The sequence below is a fragment of the Nuphar pumila genome, chromosome 15 (genome assembly GCF_984573655.1).
Source record: "Nuphar pumila chromosome 15, dmNupPumi1.hap1.1, whole genome shotgun sequence".
NCBI classification, from domain to species: Eukaryota; Viridiplantae; Streptophyta; class Magnoliopsida; order Nymphaeales; family Nymphaeaceae; genus Nuphar; species Nuphar pumila.
Window position 1 is genome coordinate 55,063,612 of NC_143263.1, and position 22,030 is coordinate 55,085,641.

A 22,030-nucleotide genomic window follows, 5' to 3' on the forward strand; every position below is an offset into this window, starting at 1 on the left:
CCTTGCATCAAATACTCGTTAGATTTAAGGCAAAACATATTTAGTCATAATATAACATTATTTCAAGAGAACATATTATCATATCATACAAAATTAAATAAGACAGTGTATCATATTATGTGACATCAAAACCGAGTTTCTCAACATTCTCCCCCTTTTTTATGATGACAAAATATGCTCCCCCTGTCAAAAAGACATTATGCATAGAAATAATAATATGATAAAAAAGGTGAAATAATGTTTAAAGAGACAGGTTTTCTCCCCCTTTGTCATGGACAAAAAGGATCAGAGTAATAAAAAATTATTACAGACCGAAAGTATTTAATAAGTTATTACAGACCAAATATAATAATAAAAAAAATTAGTCTATCTCGAAGGTGGAGAAGGTGAAGTTGTCCGGTTGGCACGATTCCGCTTGCGAGTCTGCTGCAACAGGGCTTGATTACGAAGGATTCGATCTTGAGTGTGCTCGATATCCATCATAGCAGAAAAGTAATTGAAGGAGGACAGTGGATCTGCTTCATCAGAGCCGGGCATGTGCAGGGACCTTAGATTGAAGGTGGTAGCATCGAGGACGTGAGAGGGTCGGAGGATGACTTCGTTGTGAAGTGGTATTTGGAAGTATTTGAGAATGGGAGTTATAAAACACCCAAAAAGAAGAGGCTCAAATTTCTGATAACGAATAAAAAGGTCGAAAATAATGGATGACCAATTTATCGAAAGAGAAGAAAGGATTGCGTAGATAAGAAGAGAGATTTTTCGAGGAACTAATCCCTGGCGGGGATGCTTGGGATAGAGGTTGTGGAGAAGAATCTGGGCAAGTAGTTGAGCTTGAGGTTGGAGATTCCTCATGTGCAACGGAAGTTGGTAGCAGTTGGTGCAAAGAAGTATTTTTCGAAGTACCGATCGGTCGATTGGTACTATGGCGTTAAGGTCGGTACCGGTGGAAGGTAGATTTAGAATTCTACCTAGGTCGGAAGCATTGAAAATCATCAGCTGTCCTCGGACTTTGCTGGTGATTGAGGTTTGTTCATGATCAGAAGAGAAGTTGGTATAAAACAGTCGAACTAGTTCAGGATAATAGGCGGCTAGGGATGAAGATCCTATGAGAGGTTTGAGTTCGGGGAGATAGGTGTCTAAGTCGAAGAACATGAAGTCGTCAAAGTTGATCAATTTTCCTTCATGAATGGGGCGAGAGCAGAGTGAGGTGTAGGTGTGAAACAAATCAGGATACCTTAGATCGGCGGAGGTGATCACATTGGTAGAAGAGGAAGCCATTTTCGAGTGTCTTGAAAATAAAGCACTAGGAGAGAAAGGAGCTAGAACCGAGAGAAAATTTGTATAAGGATAGAAAAGATCGAATGGAATGGTAGGAGATGAACCAATTGATTAAATAGAAGGAAGAAAATAATTGTTGATATGAAATGAGGAAATGCGTGAGTTGTAAAATAAGAGACTTGTGAATGACAAATCAAATCAATTTTGGAAGAGAGTGTATTATATTAGCATAGATATTAAGAAGGACATAGTTTCGAAATAATTTTTCTATATATGTAACAAATTTACTATGGGCAATCTTGTTGGATAGTGAGAATAGTCATGAATTGAGTATGGAGTGTCATATTAAACGTAAGAGAAAGAATGATTCAAGAGTTTTTAAAGTTTTTCGTGAAGATCATGAAGAATAGAGAGTGAACAATGGCCTAATAAGAACAAACAACTTTTTTCAAGAATTTACTTTATGTGAAAGCATTCCAAAATCGTGAAGAGGGAGTTTGGAATAGGACAAACATGAGAGTATGAGGAAATGCAATAATTTCTATTTTAAGAAGTGTATATTTTGATATACGTAAAAGGAGTGTGAATAGATATAAAGGAGGGTGATACGGATATGTAAAAGAAATGAGAGTGGTCATAAAGGACACCAATCAGTTGAAGTTGGATAGAAATTGTATGACATAAAGTGGAGTGAAGGACAAGGTTTTAATGAATCTCGATTGGAGAGAGATATAAAATATATGAGAGAGTCATGGTCACGGATGAAAAGGAACTTCGTATAATGTAGAGAGAGAGATAAAATGGTGATACAAAACGTACTAATGAGTGGAGTACAAGTTTTTGAAAAGAGAATTTTACCGTACCTTTTTTTTCGTAAAAGATGTAAACCATGAAGAGATGATAATAGATTGTTCTTAGGCTGTGATATAATAGATGATATAGTAAAAATTTATGTGAAATATAATAACTTAAAAGGTGGTACGAGAGGATAATCATTTGAATTTTTCATGAAGGGCATTAATGTCTTAGTGAAGTGTCGATAGGATGAAAGGAAGACATGATAAAAATAGAGTGTACATACTATATGATATAACAAATGATATAGTAAACTTTATACGTAAAAACATAGCAACTAGATCTTTAGAAGAAGAGGGTAAAAAGAACAAAAAAAAATCATTCGATTTTGACTAAAATTTGAAAAGTAAGATTTCTCATAAAATAATATGTTATCATGTTGAAGGTGAATCAACTTATCGTAAGAGAAGTTTTCACAAAAGGACAACAAATAATAAAGGAGATATGAGTGATGTGAACAATGTCATGATAGCTTTTAATATAATTAGTTTTTATGGATATGAGTGAAAGGAGATAGGACAAGGAGTCATTATGGATGTGTACTTGAAAGATGACAAGTTGAAAGACACAAAGAATGTTTCTTATAAGAGTTTAGAGTATACGTGAATATGGAAACTTAGTTTGACTAACAAAAATCGATAAGAAAAAAAACTTTTAAAATAAGATTTTAACAAAACTTATAAGAAGTATTATATTAAGATTAATTTATAAGTCACTTAGTTTACATATTCCTAGTTCTCTTCTAATTCGTGTGAAGTCTTCATGTCTTAATGGTTTAGTGAATATGTCTGCTAACTGTTGATTAGTGGATATGAATTCTAGTTTAATTATGTTGTTTAAGACTTGTTCTCTTAAGAAGTGGTGTCTTATTTGAATGTGCTTAGTTCGTGAGTGTAAAATAGGATTCTTAGATAGGTTTATAGCACTTGTATTATCACAAAAAATAGTTGTATTTTCAAAATTTAAACCAAGATCTTTTAATGTTTGTTTCATCCAGATAACTTGAGTACAAGCTAGGCTAGCAGCAATGTATTCGGCTTCAGTAGTTGATAATGATACACAATTCTGTTTCTTACTGAACCATGATACCAGTGAGTGCCCTAGCATGTGACATGTTCCACTTGTGCTTTTTCTGTCAGATTTACTTCCAGCAAAGTCAGCATCACTGTATGAGATTAGATCAAATGTAGAGGATTTTGAATAGAATAATCCAAAATCAACTGTGTCTTTTAAATATCTCATTATTCTTTTTACAGCTTTAAGATGTGATTCTTTTGGGTTTGACTGGAATCTAGCACACAAGCAAACACTAAACATTATATCTGGACGGCTAGCAGTTAAATAAAGAAGTGATCCTATCATACCTCGGTACACCTTTGTATCAACAGTCTTACCATCTTCATCTTTGTCCAACACAGTAGTAGTGCTCATAGGAGTGGATTTTGAAGCAGTTGAGTTCATGTTGAACCTCTTCAGAAGTTCATGAGCATACTTAGATTGGTTGATGAAAACTCCATCCTTGGTTTGCTTAATATGCAGTCCAAGAAAGTAGGTGAGTTCTCCCATCATACTCATTTCGAATTCCTTCTGCATGGACTTAGAAAAATCTTCACAGAGAGTGTTGTTAGAGGATCCAAAGATGATGTCGTCGACATAGATTTGAACAATTAGGGTATGATTATCCACTACTTTGACAAATAGTGTAGAATCTGCTTTGCCAACAGAAAAACCAGTTTTTAATAAAAAGGTTTTAAGTCTTTCGTACCAAGCACGAGGTGCTTGTTTTAAACCATACAAAGCACGTTTGAGTTTAAAAACATGATCTGGGTATTGTTCATTTTCAAATCCTGGAGGTTGTTTTACATAGACTTCTTCATTTATAAAACCATTTAAGAAAGCACTTTTAACATCCATTTGAAATAATTTGAAATCCATATAGCTTGCATATGCTAAGAGCATTCTAATAGATTCAAGTCGAGCAACAGGAGCAAATGTTTCATCAAAGTCAATACCTTCCTCCTGGTTGTATCCTTGAGCTACTAGTCTGGCCTTGTTTCTTATAACATTACCTGTTTCGTCTAGCTTGTTTCTGAAGATCCATCTTGTCCCAATGATTGGATGATCCTTTGGTCTCGGCACAAGATCCCAAACGTCATTTCTTTGGAATTGATTCAGTTCTTCAGTCATGGCTATCATCCAGAACTCATCAATGATGGCTTCATCAATCTTCTTTGGTTCAAGTTGAGAAATGAATGCCATGTTTGCAATCCGTTCTAGCTGAGCTCTAGTTTGAACCCCCTTTGTTAGTTCTCCCAAAATCTGCTTTTGAGGATGATCTTTGATATCGACAAAGGTTCTTTGGTGATCATCTTCATTAGATTTAGCTGTGTTATCTAAAAATAAATCTGTACTTTCAACATCATCATTAGTTTGTATATGAACAGATTGATCAATAGATTCACAAAAACTAACATGCATAGATTCTTCAATAGTATTATGACACTTATTGAAAACTCTGTATGCTTTACTATGACTTGAATCTCCTAAGAATATGCCTTCAACAGATTTAGCATCAAACTTATCCAGGCTATCTTTTGTGTTTAGGATAAAGCATTTACATCCAAAGACTTTGAAGTAGTCTATTCTTGGAGTTCTGTCATAGAATAGTTCATAGGGAGTTTTATTTAATAAGGGTCTAATGAGAACTCTATTTGTTATGTAGCATGCAGTATTAACAGCTTCTGCCCAAAAAGATTTTACAAGATTATTGTGTTGGAGCATAGTCCTGGCAGATTCCTGAAGGGTTCTATTCTTTCTTTCTACTACACCATTTTGAGGTGCAGCTCTAGGGAAGGCAAAGTTATGAGAAATACCATGCAAGTTACAAAAATTTTCAAAGAGTTCATTTTCAAATTCTCCTCCATGGTCACTACGGATTTTAACAATAGAACATGATTTTTCGTTTTGTAATTTTTTACATAAGATTTCAAACTGACAAAACGTGTCACTTTTGTTTTTCAAAAATATTACCCAAGTAAATCTTGAGTAATCATCTACAATGACAAAAACATATCTATTATGATTAAGGCTAGCTACCCTAGAAGGACCAAAAAGGTCCAGGTGGAGAAGCTCTAAAGGTCTTTTACTTGAGATGACATTTTTTGATTTGAAAGGAGATTTTGACAATTTTCCTAATTGACATGCATCACAAAAGTAATCCTTTTTAAAAGATATGTTGGGTAACCCACGTACTAATTTATTTTTAGCTAGTTTGGACATGTATTTTGAATTGACATGGCCCATTCTCATGTGCCATAGATGTTGAGTGTCATTATTAGCTATAAGACAATGTTCTGTGATGTTTTCTAGGTATAGTTCGTATATATTATTCTTTCTTATACCTTTTAAGATGATGTTTTCATTTGTGTCAGCTATGAGGCATGCATCATGATTAAAGCTAACATTATAACCTGTGTCACACATTTGACTGATACTTAGTAGGTTATGTTTTAAGCCTTTAACAAGGAGAACGTCTTTGATAAGAGGTTTGTCTATGTTACCAATATTTCCAATACCAATTATCAAACCTTTGTTGTTATCTCCAAAGGTGACGGTTCCTCCTTCTTTATGATGAAGAACAGCAAAAAGGTCTGGATGTCCTGTCATGTGCTTTGAACATCCACTATCTAGTATCCATCTGTTCTTCTTTGAAGCCTGCAAAACATTAAGTAAATCTTCTTTTTGGTACCCAATCGGGTCCTTTTTTGTTAGACTTTGGAACCCATATCCATTTGGATTTGGGTTTGTCTATCTCTTTAGAGGAGTTAAAAAGATTATCAATATAATACTCCTTATTTGGTTCAGATGAACTTTTCACAAATGTGGTCTTTTGATTTATACAAGAAGGTTTTTTGAAATGAGAATAGCCAATCCCATTCTTGTAAAAGGAGACCTTCTGAGAGGATAAGAGTTTATCCAAGTTCTCTTTACCTTTAGTAAACTTGAAAACCGTTTTCATGAGGTTCTCAGTTTTACTTTTTAGCTCTGAAACTTCTACTTGCATATCTTTAGTTTTGGAGCTAGTAGAAGAAATTTCAGATATAAGCAAAAGATTTTTCTTTTTCAACTCAGAATTTTCACTGCTGAGTTTTTCATTCTCTTGAGAAAGCTCTAAATTTTCAGATTTTAAAGCTTTATTTTTGAAACTCAATTTTCTAGATTCTTCAAATAGTTCTTGAAAAGCATCTAGAAGTTCTTCAAAGGAAAAATCAGAGATTTCACTTACCGAACTTTCGTTTGCCATGAAGCACATATTTGCAGTTTCGGCTTCATCATCACTTGACTCTTCACTAGTGGATGGTTCTGAATCATCCCATTGAGCATGCAGAGCCTTTTTCTTGAAGAACCTCTTCTTTGGTTCCTCAGTCTTGGACTTTCTTTTGAGAAGGGGACAGTCACGTTTTAAGTGCCCTGGCTTATTACACTGAAAGCACATGGGATCTTCTTTAAGATCTTTTCTTTCCTTGTGCTTGTTTGGAACCCAGTTCCTTCTCATGAAGCGCTGGAATTTTCTGGTAAGTAGCGCAATTTCTGATTCTTTATCTGAGTCTTCATTCTCAGATAGGGCTGGGAAAGCTAGAGTTTTCTTTACTGGTTGCTCTTCTTCCCTTCTTTCTTTCATGTGGACTTCATAGGCCATAAGATTGCCTATTAAGTCGTCTAATGTAAGCTTAGATAAATCTTGAGCTTCTTCAATAGCAGTGGTCTTTCTCTCCCAATCAGTTGTGAGAGATCTCAAGATTTTCTTCACCTTTTCAGTCTGGGAATATGTTACACCCAGAGATTTCAGATCGTTGGTGATGTTGGTGAATCTGGTAAACATCTCTGTGATGAGTTCATCTTTGTTCATTTTGAACAACTCATATTTTCTAACAAGAGATGATATTTTGGCTTCTTTAACTTTGTTGGTTCCTTCATGAATCACCTCCAAAGAATGTCAAATGTCATATGCAGATTCACATATAGATATTCTGTTGAATTCATTTTGATCAATGGCACAATATAAGGCATCCATAGCCTTTGCATTTAAGTTTGCCATTTTCTTTTCTTCATCAGACCATAAGTTATAGTCTGCGGATGGAGATGTGTATGGATGCTCAACAATTTTCCATACAGCAAAGTCTATGGATTTGAGAAAGATAGCCATTCTGCACTTCCAATATCCATAGTTGGAGCCATTGAAGAAGGGAGGACGAGATGCGTGTTGACCTTCAATATCACGAGCATAAGAGGTAGATGCCATTTGTGCTGGAAGACTTGTTACGTCGAAACCAGCAAACCTGCTCTGATACCAAATGAAATTCCACTAGAGGGGGGGGGGTGAATAGTGAAATATGATAATGATCGATAAAATAAAATAATTAAGCAATAAGGCACAACACATAAAACACAGAAGTTATACTGGTTCGGTCAATTTCCAGACCTACATCCAGTCCCCAAGCAAACCACTTGAGATTCCACTATAACATCCGAGTTACCGGATAAATAGTACAACACCCTCTTCCCAAGAGGTCTTCTTCTCTCAACAGAGAAGGGACACACCTTCTTCCCAAGAGGTCTTCTTCTCTCAACAGAGAAGGGCAACACCCTCTTTCACAGAGGTCTACTTCTTTAAACAAAGAAGGAGTACAGTGAATAAACAGAGTTACAATACTTCCTATAGAACCTTCAGAATGATATGAATGCACAAATGAAGGATTCTACGAATGTTTTGTTTGTCACTCAGAAGATACTCTTTGTCAAAGAGCTGGACTTGACTTTTTCTCTTTTCTTTCTTTTTCTTTTTCTCTTTCTTTTTCAAGGCTCTCTTTTCAAATCACGAATAGAATATTTTTCTCTTTGTAAGCTCACACGTCTATTTCATTCCTCTTGTTTGAATAGTTTATGTGTGTGTGTTTATATAGCTTATAAAAAGTAGTCGTTACATTTTGGAATTGTAACTTTTTGAAATATGAAATGTTATGTCTTTTCAAAAATATCTTTTAGAGAAGATCGAGAATGCCTTTTTCCAGAAGAGTAAGATAGAGGGTACACTAGTCGTTGTAGTGTTTTAGGTAATACATATTTTATGTAAGAAAGTCTATTTCTTACAATAGTACATTTGAACGTTGGGTTGTAGTTTTGTCTTTATTCTAATTAATGATTTGAGGTACATTAGTACTTCTTTACTTTAAATGAGTGTAAGTACTATGAGTGCTTTGAGATATTTATTTGTACATAGTCATGTCAAGTGTGTTCTTTATGTAGTGTATTTTAAAGTCTCCAGAGAGAATGAGGACCCAAAAAGAAGGTCGACATTCTTTGGGAAGGATATTTAGAAGGGATTTGTTACAGAAGGCATTTAATGCTTTGTAAAGAGAATGATGACTTCAAGTAAGTCGACATTCTATGGTTATGAGAAAAAGTAACTAGAGTCCTTTAAAAACATATTTTATTTGTTTTTCTTATGTAGCCGATTTTATGTTTTTGTCTTCTTCTTGTATTAAGAAACATTTCATTAAAGAAGATAACTTAAGTCTTTTCAAAAACATATTTTATTTGTTTTTCTTATGTAGCCGATTTTATATTGTCTTGTATATAGTGTAAGGTACAATTATTATATGAAAAAATATCTTTTTCATAAAAGGTTGTAAGAAGGTACAATTATTATATGACAAAATATCTTTTTCATAAAAGGTTGTAAGAAGGTACACTTGTTGGTTTTCAAAAAAGAACCTTTTTGAAACTATCGTATACTTTTATGATATAGTATGTATGAATGAGTATGTAATATGCAATATGCAAGTTCCTGAAGGTTCTGTTACATATGACTCTAAAGAAGAAAAAATCTTCAACTTGAGGTAGCCGATTTCTTCATTTGAACTTTAGGAAGGCATGGCTCATCAAGCTTTTTCTTCAAGGAGTATGATTGCACCATAGTTGTACTTGAACAGGAAGTCTCCATCCTTATTGGGTGAGATATCCTTGCATCAAATACTCGTTAGATTTAAGGCAAAACATATTTAGTCATAATATAACATTATTTCAAGAGAACATATTATCATATCATACAAAATTAAATAAGACAGTGTATCATATTATGTGACATCAAAACCGAGTTTCTCAACATTCTCCCCCTTTTTTATGATGACAAAATATGCTCCCCTTGTCAAAAAGACATTATGCATAGAAATAATAATATGATAAAAAAGGTGAAATAATGTTTAAAGAGACAGGTTTTCTCCCCCTTTGTCATGGACAAAAAGGATCAGAGTAATAAAAAATTATTACAGACCGAAAGTATTTAATAAGTTATTACAGACCAAATATAATAATAAAAAAAATGAGTCTATCTCGAAGGTGGAGAAGGTGAAGTTGTCCGGTTGGCACGATTCCGCTTGCGAGTCTGCTGCAACAGGGCTTGATTATGAAGGATTCGATCTTGAGTGTGCTCGATATCCATCATAGCAGAAAAGTAATTGAAGGAGGACAGTGGATCTGCTTCATCAGAGCCGGGCATGTGCAGGGACCTTAGATTGAAGGTGGTAGCATCGAGGACGTGAGAGGGTCGGAGGATGACTTCGTTGTGAAGTGGTATTTGGAAGTATTTGAGAATGGGAGTTATAAAACACCCAAAAAGAAGAGGCTCAAATTTCTGATAACGAATAAAAAGGTCGAAAATAATGGATGACCAATTTATCGAAAGAGAAGAAAGGATTGCGTAGATAAGAACAGAGATTTTTCGAGGAACTAATCCCTGGCGGGGATGCTTGGGATAGAGGTTGTGGAGAAGAATCTGGGCAAGTAGTTGAGCTTGAGGTTGGAGATTCCTCATGTGCCACGGAAGTTGGTAGCAGTTGGTGCAAAGAAGTATTTTTCGAAGTACCGATCGGTCGATTGGTACTATGGCGTTAAGGTCGGTACCGGTGGAAGGTAGATTTAGAATTCTACCTAGGTCGGAAGCATTAAAATCATCAGCTGTCCTCGGACTTTGCTGGTGATTGAGGTTTGTTCATGATCAGAAGAGAAGTTGGTATAAAACAGTCGAACTAGTTCAGGATAATAGGCGGCTGGGGATGAAGATCCTATGAGAGGTTTGACCACTTGGCCATTCAAAACTCTCAGATCAATCACTCATAGTGTAGTAGATCAGCGCCAGCAAGCAGGTAGGCGATAGATCATTTATCCCCGACGAGTGGCCTTTGAATGCTAATCTCGACCTTCTGTGAGCTGCATATGTGTTGATGGTGATGTGCCCATCGATGCAAAGAATAAATATGAGGTGAGGCATAGCAGCTTTGAATATAAGGGTTTTGCCTTGAAACTGAAGATTCTCAGTTAGGATAATTCCTGATGAAGATATTGAAATTCCACTAGAAGGGGGGTGAATAGTGAAATACGATGCAAGTTGATATAATAAAAAATAAAGCAATAAGGCACAACACAATAAACACAGGATTTATACTGGTTCGGTCAAAACCCTGACCTACATCCAGTCCCCAAGCAAACCACTTGAGCTTTCCACTATAACATCCGAGTCACCGGATAAATAGTACAACACCCTCTTTCTCAGAGGTCTTCTTCTCTCAACAGAGAAGGGGCACACCCTCTTCCACAGAGGTCTTCTTCTCTCAACAGAGAAGGACAACACCCTCTTACACAGAGGTCTTCTTCTCTCAACAGAGAAGGGCAACACCCTCTTACACAGAGGTCTTCTTCTCTCAACAGAGAAGGGCAACACCCTCTTTCTCAGAGGTGTACTTCTTTCAATAAAGAAGGAATACAGTGAATAACAGAAAGTTACAATACTTCCTATAGAACCTTCAGGATGATATGAATGCACGAATGAAGGATTCTTAGAATGTTCTGTTTGTCACTCAGAAGATACTCTTTGTCAAAGAGTTATTTTTGACTTTTTCTCTTTCTTTTATCTTTTTTTTTCTAGGCTCTCTTTCAAATATCGAATAAGTATTTTTCTCGTTGTAAGCTCACTTGTCTATTCCATTCCCTTCATCTGAATAGTTCATTTGAGTGTGTTTTTATAGCTTAAAAAAATAGTCGTTGGCTTTTTGAAATCGTAGCCTTTTTGAGATGTGAAATGTCATGTCATTTCAAAAAACATCTTTAGAGAAATTCGAGAAAGTCTTTTATCCATAAAAGTAAAATATAGGGTACACTAGTCGTTGTAATATTTTAGGTAATATATATTTTATGTAAAAAGTCTATTTGTTACAAAAGTACATTGAACGTTGGATTGTAGGTTGTCATGTGGTTTTGTCTTTATCCTAATTAATGATTTGTGGTACATAGGTACTTCTTTACTTTAAATGAGTGTAAGTACAATAAATGCTTTGAGATATTTATTTGTACATAGTCATGTCAAGAGTTTTCTTTATGTTGTGTTTTTCAATGTCTACAGAGAGAATGAAGACTACAAGTAAGTCGACATTCTTGAGAAGGATATTAATAAGGATTTCTTACAGAAGGTATTTAATGCTATACAAAGAGAATGATGACTTCAAGTAAGTCGACATTCTATGGGTTTGTAAAAAGGTAACTAGAGTCTTTTCAAAACCAATGTTATATTTGTTTTCTTTGTGTAGCCGATTTCATGTTTTGTCTTTTTCCTATATTTGAAATCATTTCTTTTAAAGAAGGTAACTAGAGTCTTTTCAAAACATATTATATTTGTTTTCTTTGTGTAGCCGATTTCATGTTTTGTCTTTTTCCTATATTTGAAATCATTTCTTTTAAAGAAGGTAACTAGAGTCTTTTCAAAACATATTATATTTGTTTTCTTTGTGTAGCCGATTTCATGTTTTGTCTTTTTCCTACTTTTAAAATCATTACTTTTCAAGTTGTCTTGTATATGATATAAGGTACAATTATTACATTTTGAAATCATGTCAAAATACCTTTTTCATAAAGGGTTGTAAGAAGGTACAATTATTTGTTTTCAAAAAGGAGCTTTTTGAGACTATCGTATACTTTTATGAAATAGCTTTTATGTGTGAGTATGTAATATTCAATATAAATGCTTCTGAAGGTTCTGTTACAAATGACTATAAAGAAAAAAAAATCTTCAACTTGAGGAAGCCGATCTCTTTAGATGGTCTTTAGGAGTGCATGGCTCAACAAGCTTTTTCTTCAAGGAGTATGATTGCACCATAGTTGTACTTGAACAAGAGGTTTCCATCCTTTTTGAGTGAGATATCTTTGCATCAAATACTCATTAGATATATGGCAAAACATATCCAGTCATTATATAACATTTTTCAAGAATACATATTATCATATCATATGAAATCAAATAAGACAGTGTATCATATTATGTGACATCAAAACAGAGTTTCTCAACATTCTCCCCCTTTTTTATGATGACAAAATATGCTCCCCCTGTCAAAAAGACATTATGCATAGAAATAATACTTATCATAATAATATTGAAAAAATGTTAAATACGACTATTTTTCTCCAATAATGGAGACAGGATTTCTCTCCCTTTGTCATGGACGATCAGAGTAAGAGAGTTATTACAAACAAAAAAAATAATATAAAGTTTATTCCGAAGGTGGAGAGGATTGAGGTGAACGGTTGACTTGATCCGGCTGGAGGGTCTGTAGAGTGTGTAGCAACGAGGCTTGACGGTGAAGTATGCGATCCTGAGAACACTGGACATCCATCAGTGCAGAGAAGTAATCAAAGTTGGATGTTGGATCTTCTACATCAGAGCCGGGCAGGTGCAGGGACCTTAGATTGAAGGAAGTAGCATCGAGGACCTGAGAGGCATAGAGGATAACTTCGTTTTGAAGGGGTACTTTGAAGTATTTTAAAATGGGAGTTATAAAACACCCGAAAAGAAGAGGCTTGAATTTTTTATAACGAATAAAAAGGTTGAAAAGAATGTTGGACCAGTTTATCGGAGTAGAAGAAAAAATTGCGTAGAGAAGGAGAGAGATTTTTCTTGGTACTAATCCCTTGCGTGGAGGTTTGGGATAGATATTGTGGAGAAGAATCTGGGCAAGCAGTTGAGCATGAGGTTGGAGATTTCTCATGTGCCAGGGAAGTTGTGAGCAGTTGGTGCAGAGAAGAATTTTTTGAAGTACCGACCGGTCGAGTGGTACTATGTTGTCTAGGTTTACGCTGGTGGAAGGAAGGTTTAGAATTCTGCCTAATGAGGAAGCATGAAAGAACATCAGGCGTCCACGTACTTTGGTGGTGATGGTAGTTTGCTCATGATCAAAGGAAAAGTTTGTGTAGAAGAGTCGGATGAGTTCGGGATAGTAAGCAGCTTGGGATGAAGATCCTAGTAAGTGTTTGAGTTCGGGGAGAGATCTTTCTAGGTCAAACAATACGAAGTCGTCGTAGTTAACCAATTTACCTTCATGAATTGGTCAAGAGAAAAGGGTGTTGTAGAAGTGAAATAGATCCGGATACTCTAGGTCGGTGGCAGTAATTGCAGTGTTTGAGGAGGAAGCCATGGCAAGAGCTTAAAAAGAACGAGCAAGAGAAAAAGCCTTGGAAAGAGTAAGAGTTTGTAAGAGAATAGAGAAAATCGTGGGAATGAGATATGAATCAATCTAATAAATAGAAGAAGAAAAATAATGGTGATAAGAAATGAATGACATTGGAAGTGAAGGATTTTTAGATTTTAGTGGAAAGAGGAAATGCGTGAGTTGTAAAATAAGAGACTTGTGAATGACAAATCAAATCAATTTTGGAAGAAAGTGTATTGTATTAGTATAGATATTAAGAAGGACATAGTTTCGAAATAATTTTTCTGTATATGTAACAAATTTACTATGGGCAATCTTGTTGGATAGTGAAAAGAGTCATGAATTGAGTATGGAGTGTCATATTAAACGTAAGAGAAAGAATGATTCAAGAGTTTTTAAAGATATTCGTGAAGATCATGAAGAATAGAGAGTGAATAATGGCCTAATAAGAACAAACAACTTTTTCAAGAATTTACTTTATGTGAAGGCATTCTAAAATCGTGAAAAGGGAGTTTGGAATAAGACAAACATGAGAGTATGAGGAAATGCAATAATTTCTTATTTAAGAAGTGTATATTTTGATATACGTGAAAGAAGTGTGAATAGATATAAAGGAGGGTGATACGGATATGTGAAGAAATGAGAGTGGTCATAAAGGACACCAATCACTTGAAGTTGGATAGGAGATGTATGACATAAAGTGGAGTGAAGGACAAGGTTTTAAAGAATCTCGATTGGAGAGAGATATAAAATATATGAGAGAGTCATGGTCACGAATGAAAATGAACTTTGTATAATGTAGAGAGAAAGAGAGATAAAAAGGTGATACAAATCGTACTTATGAGTGGAGTACAAGTTTTTGAAAAGAAAATTTTACACCACTTTTTCGTAAAAGATGTAAAGCATGAAGAGATGATAATAGACTGTTCTTAGGCTATGATATAATAGAAGATATAGTAAAAAAAAAATCGTGAAATATAACAACTTAAAAGGTGGTACGAGAGGATAATCAATTGAATTTTTCATAAAAGGCATTAATGTTTTAGTGAAGTGTCTCGATAGGAGGAAAAAGGAAGACATGATAGAAATAGAGTGTACGTAATATATGATATAACAAATGATATAGTAAAAATTATACGTAAAAACATAGCAACTAGATCTTTAGAAGAAGGTAAAAAGAATCAGAAAAAAATAATCATTCAATTTTGACTAAAATTTGAAAAGTAAGATTTCTCATAAAATAATATGTTATCATGTTAAAGGTGAATTGACTTATCGTAAGAGAAGTTTTCACAAAAGGACAAAAATAATAAAGGAGTTATGAGATGAGTGATGTGAACAATGTCATGATAGCTTTTACTTTAATATAATTAGTTCTTATGGATATGAGTGAAAGGAGATAGGACAAGGAGTCATTATGGATGTGTACTTGAAAGATGACAAGTTGAAAGACATAAAGAATGTGTCTTATAAGAGTTTAGAGTATACGTGAATATGAAAACCTAGTTTGACTAACAAAAAATCGATAAGAAGAAAAAAAACTTTTAAAATAAGATTTTAACATATCTTATAAGAAGTATTAATTATAATAAGTGTGATTAATTTATAAGTCACTTAGTTTGCATATTTCTAGTTCTCTTCTAATTCGTGTAAAGTCTTCATGTTTCAATGGTTTAGTGAATATGTCTGCTAACTGTTGATTAGTGGGTATGAATTCGAGTTTAATTATGTTGTTTAAGACTTGTTCTCTTAAGAAGTGGTGTCTTATTTGAATGTGCTTAGTTCGTGAGTGTAAAATAGGATTCTTAGATAAGTTTATAGCACTAGTATTATCACAGAAAATAGTTGTATTTTCAAAATTTAAACCAAAATCTTTTAAGGTTTGTTTCATCCAGATAACTTGGGTACAGGCTAGGCTAGCAGCGATGTATTCAGCTTCAGTAGTTGATAAAGATACACAGTTTTGTTTCTTACTGAACCATGATACTAGAGAGTGCCCTAGCATATGACATGTTCCACTTGTGCTTTTTCTGTCAGATTTACTTCCAGCAAAATCAGCATCGCTGTATGAGATTAGATCAAATGTAGAGGATTTTGAATAGAATAATCCAAAATCAACTGTCTTTTAAATATCTCATTATTCTTTTTACAGCTTTAAGATGTGATTCTTTTGGATTTGACTGAAATCTAGCACACAAGCAAACACTGAACATAATATCTGGACGGCTAGCAGTTAAATATAGTAGTGATCCTATCATACCTCGGTATACCTTTGTATCCACAGACTTACCATCTTCATCTTTGTCCAAAACAGTAGTGGTGCTCATAGGAGTGGTTTTTGAAGCAGTTGAGTTCATGTTGAACCTCTTCAGAAGTTCACGAGCATACTTAGATTGATTGATGAAAACTCCATCCTTGGTTTGCTTAATATGCAGTCCAAGAAAGTAGTTGAGTTCTCCCATCATACTCATTTCGAATTCCTTCTGCATGGACTTAGAAAAATCTTCACAGAGAGTGTTGTTAGTAGATCCAAAGATTATATCGTCTACATATATTTGAACAATTAGTGTATGATTATTCACTATTTTCACAAATAATGTCGAGTCTGCTTTGCCTACAGAAAAACCAGTTTTTAATAAAAAGGTTTTGAGTATGTCATACCAAGCACGAGGTGCTTGTTTTAGGCCATATAAAGCACGTTTTAGTTTGAAAACATGATCTGAATATTGTTCATTTTCAAATCCTAGAGGTTGTTTTACATAAACTTCTTCATTTATAAAACCATTTAAAAAGGCACTTTTAACATCCATTTGATATAATTTGAAATCCATAAAGCTTGCATATGCTAAAAACATTCTAATAGATTCAAGTCTAGCAACAGGAGCAAATGTTTCATCAAAATCATCACCTTCCTCCTGGTTGTAACCTTGAGCTACTAGTCTGGCCTTGTTTCTTATAACATTATCTGTTTCATCTAGCTTGTTTCTGAAGATCCATCTTGTCCCAATGATCGGATGATCCTTTGGTCTTGGTACAAGATCCCAAACTTCATTCCTTTGGAGTTGAAGTCATGGCTAGCATCCAGAACTCATCGATGATGGCTTCATCAATCTTCTTTGGTTCAAGTTGAGAAATGAATGTCATATTTGCAATCCGTTCTAGCTGAGCTCTAGTTTGAACCCCCTTTGTCAGTTCTCCCAAAATCTGCTTTTGAGGATGATCTTTGATATCGACAAATGTTCTTTGATGATCATCTTCATTAGACTTAGCTGTGTTATCTAAAAATAAATTTGTACTTTCAACCTCATCATCGTTAGTTTGCTTATGAACAGATTGATCAATAGATTCACAGAAACTAACATGCATAAATTCTTTAATAGACTTAGAACTCTTATTGAAAACCCTGTATGCTTTACTATGACTTGAATATCCTAAAAATATGCCTTCAATAGATTTAGCATCAAATTTATCTAGGCTATCTTTTGTGTTTAGGATAAAGCATTTACAACCAAAGACTTTGAAATAGTCTATTCTTGGAGTTCTGTCATAGAATAGTTCATAGGGAGTTTTATTTAATAAGGGTCTAATGAGAACTCTATTTGTTATGTAGCATGCAGTATTAACAGCTTCTGCCCAAAAAGATTTACCAAGATTATTGTGTTGGAGCATAGTTCTAGCAGATTCCTGAAGGGTTCTATTCTTTCTTTCTACTACACCATTTTGAGATGCAGCTCTAGGAAAAGCAAAGTTATGAGAAATACCATGCAAGTTACAGAAATTTTCAAAAAGTTCATTTTCAAATTCTCCTCCATGGTCACTACGGATTTTAACAATAGAACAAGATTTTTCATTTTATAATTTTTTACACAAAATTTCAAATTGACAAAACGTATCACTTTTGTTTTTCAAAAATATTACCCAAGTAAATCTTGAGTAGTCATCTACAATGACAAAAACGTATTTAATGTGATTATGACTAGCTACTCTAGAAGGACCAAAGAGATCCAGATGGAGAAGCTCTAGAAGTCTTTTGCTTGAAATGATATTTTTTGATTTAAAAGATGATTTAGACAATTTTCCTAATTGACATGCATCACAAAAATAATCCTTTTTAAAATATATTTTGGGTAACCCACGTACTAACTTATCTTTAGCTAATTTAGACATGTAATTAGAATTGACATGACCCATTCTCATGTGCCATAAATGTTGAGAGTCATTATTAGCTACGAGGCAATGTTCTGTGATGTTTTCTAGGTATAGTTCATATATATTATTTTTTCTTATACCTTTTAAGATAATATTTTCGTTGGTGTCTGCTATAAGACAAGCATTATGATTAAAGCTAACATTATAACCTGTATCACACATTTGACTAATACTTAGAAGGTCATGTTTTAAGCCTTTAACCAGGAGAACGTCTTTGATAAGAGGTTTATCTATATTTCCAATATTACCAATACCTATTATCAAACCTTTGTTGTTATCTCCAAAGGTGACGGTTCCTCCTTTTTTATGAAGAACAGCAAAGAGGTCTGAATGTCCAGTCATGTGTTTTGAACATCCACTGTCTAGTATCCATCTGTTCTTCTTGTTTGGAGCCTGCAAAACATTAAGTAAAATTTCTTTTTGGTACCCAGTCGGGTCCCTTTTTGTTAGACTTTGGAACCCATATCAATTTAGATTTGGGTTTGTCTACAGCCTTGGAGGAGTTCAAGAAGTTAAACTTATAATGCTCCTTTTTAGGTTCAGAAGAACTTTTCACAAATGTGGTCTTTTGATTCATACAAGAAGGCTTATTGAAATGAGGGTAGCCAATACCATTCTTGTAAAAAGACACTTTTTGAGAGGATGGGAGTTTATCCAAGTTCTCTTTTCCTTTAGTAAACTTGAAAACCGTTTTCATAAGGTTCACAGTTTTACTTTTTAATTCTAAAATTTCTACTTGCAGATTTTTAGTCTTGGAGCTAGTATAAGAGATTTCAGAAGTAATAAGAAGATTTTTCTTTTGTAACTCAGAGTTTTCAATACTGAGTTTTTCATTTTTCAAAATGAGCTCTAGATTCTCAGATTTCAAATGTTTATTTTTTAGAATCGTTTTCCTTTATTCTTCAAAAAGTTCCTGAAAGGCATTTTGAAGTTCTTCAAATGAGAAATCAAGAGATTCACTTACAGAGCTTTCTGCCATGAAGCACATGTTGGCGATTTCTGCTTCATCATCATTTGACTCTTCACTGGTGGATGGTTCTGAATCATCTCATTGAGCATGCAGAGCCTTTTTCTTGAAGAACCTTTTCTTTGGTTCCTCAGTCTTGAATTTTCTTTTGAGAAGAGGACAGTCACGTCTTAGGTGACCTGGCTTATTACACTGGTAGCACATAGAATCTTCTTTTGGGTCTTTTCTTTCTTTGTGCCTATTTGGAAGTCGGTTCCTTCTCATAAAGCGCTGGAATTTTCTGGTGAGTAGCGCAATCTCAGTTTCTTTTTCTGAGTCCTCATCCTCAGAAAGGGCTGGGAAGGCTAGAGTTTTCTTGAAAGGTTGTTCTTCTTCCCTTCTTTCCTTCATATGGACTTCATAGGTCATAAGATTGCCTATTAAATCGTCCAGAGTAAGTTTGGACAAATCTTGAGCTTCTTCAATAGCAGTAGTCTTTTTCTCCCAATCAGTTGTGAGGGATCTCAAGATTTTCTTCACCTTTTCTGTCTGAGAGTGGGTTACACCCAGAGATTTCAGATCGTTGGTGATGTTGGTGAATCGAGTGAACATCTCTGTGATGGGTTCATCTTTGTTTATTTTGAACAACTCATATTTTCTGACAAGAGATGAGATTTTGGCTTCTTTCACTTTGTTGGTTCCTTCATGAATGACCTCCAAAGAATGCCAAATATCATATGCAGATTCACATATAGATATTCTATTGAATTCATTCTGATCGATGGAACAATATAAGGCATTCATAGCCTTTGCATTTAGGTTGCCATTTTCTTTTCTTCATCAGACCATAAGTTATAGTCTGCGGAAAGAAATGTGTATGGATGCTCAACAATTTTCCATACAGCAAAATCAATGGATTTGAGAAATATAGTCATTCTGCACTTCCAGTATCCATAGTTGGAGCCGTTGAAGAAAGGAGGACGAGATGCGTGTTGACCTTCAATATCACGAGCATAAGAGGTAGATGCCATATGTGCTGGAAGACTTGTTATGTCGAAACCAGCAAACCTGCTCTGATACCAAATGAAATTCCACTAGAGGGGGGGTGAATAGTGAAATATGATGCAAGTTGATATAATAAAAAATAAAGCAATAAGGCACAACACAATAAACACAGGATTTATACTGGTTCGGTCAAAACCCTGACCTACATCCAGTCCCCAAGCAAACCACTTGAGCTTTCCACTATAACATCCGAGTCACCGGATAAATAGTACAACACCCTCTTTCTCAGAGGTCTTCTTCTCTCAACAGAGAAGGGGCACACCCTCTTCCACAGAGGTCTTCTTCTCTCAACAGAGAAGGACAACACCCTCTTACACAGAGGTCTTCTTCTCTCAACAGAGAAGGGCAACACCCTCTTTCTCAGAGGTCTACTTCTTTCAATAAAGAAGGAATACAGTGAATAACAGAAAGTTACAATACTTCCTATAGAACCTTCAGGATGATATGAATGCACGAATGAAGGATTCTTAGAATGTTCTGTTTGTCACTCAGAAGATACTCTTTGTCAAAGAGTTATTTTTGACTTTTTCTCTTTCTTTTATCTTTCTTTTTCTTGGCTCTCTTTCAAATATCGAATAGGTATTTTTCTCGTTGTAAGCTCACTTGTCTATTCCATTCCCTTCATCTGAATAGTTCATTTGAGTGTGTTTTTATAGCTTAAAAAAATAGCCGTTGGCTTTTTGAAATCGTAGCCTTTTTGAGATGTGAAATGTCATGTCATTTCAAAAAACATCTTTAGAGAAATTCGAAAAAGTCTTCTATCCATAAAAGTAAAATATAGGATACACTAGTCGTTGTAATATTTTAGGTAATATATATTTTATGTAAAAAGTCTATTTGTTACAATAGTACATTGAACGTTGGATTGTAGGTTGTCATGTGGTTTTGTCTTTATCCTAATTAATGATTTGTGGTACATAGGTACTTCTTTACTTTAAATGAGTGTAAGTACAATAAATGCTTTGAGATATTTATTTGTACATAGTCATGTCAAGAGTTTTCTTTATGTTGTGTTTTTCAAAGTCTACAGAGAGAATGAAGACTACAAGTAAGTCGACATTCTTGAGAAGGATATTAACAAGGATTTCTTACAGGAGGTATTTAATGCTATACAAAGAGAATGATGACTTCAAGTAAGTCGACATTCTATGGGTTTGTAAAAAAGTAACTAGAGTCTTTTCAAAACCAATGTTATATTTGTTTTCTTTGTGTAGCCGATTTCATGTTTTGTCTTTTTCCTATATTTGAAATCATTTCTTTTAAAGAAGGTAACTAGAGTCTTTTCAAAACATATTATATTTGTTTTCTTTGTGTAGCCGATTTCATATTTTGTCTTTTTCCTATATTTGAAATCATTTCTTTTAAAGAAGGTAACTAGAGTCTTTTCAAAACATATTATATTTGTTTTCTTTGTGTAGCCGATTTCATGTTTTGTCTTTTTCCTACTTTTAAAATCATTACTTTTCAAGTTGTCTTGTATATGATATAAGGTACAATTATTACATTTTAAAATCATGTCAAAATACCTTTTTCATAAAGGGTTGTAAGAAGGTACAATTATTTGTTTTCAAAAAGGAACTTTTTGAGACTATCGTATACTTTTATGAAATAACTTTTATGAGTGAGTATGTAATATGCAATATAAATGCTTCTGAAGGTTCTGTTACAAATGACTATAAAGAAGAAAAAAATGTTCAACTTGAGGATGCCGATCTCTTTAGATGGTCTTTAGGAGTGCATGGCTCAACAAGCTTTTTCTTCAAGGAGTATGATTGCACCATAGTTGTACTTGAACAAGAGGTCTCCATCCTTTTTGAGTGAGATATCCTTGCATCAAATACTCGTTAGATATATGGCAAAACATATCCAATCATTATATAACATTTTTCAAGAATACATATTATCATATCATATGAAATCAAATAAGACAGTGTATCATATTATGTGACATCAAAACAGAGTTTCTCAACAGATATGCCTACACCCTTTTCTAACAGAGAATAGAAATATCACAACCCCATATGTTTTCGGCTTCTTCATAATGACAACAATCAAATTCTGAGAAAACAATTTAAAATGCTAATCCTTAATCACATAGTTGGTAGGCCTAGGTAATGACCAGATCACTTGCACAATTTTCAAC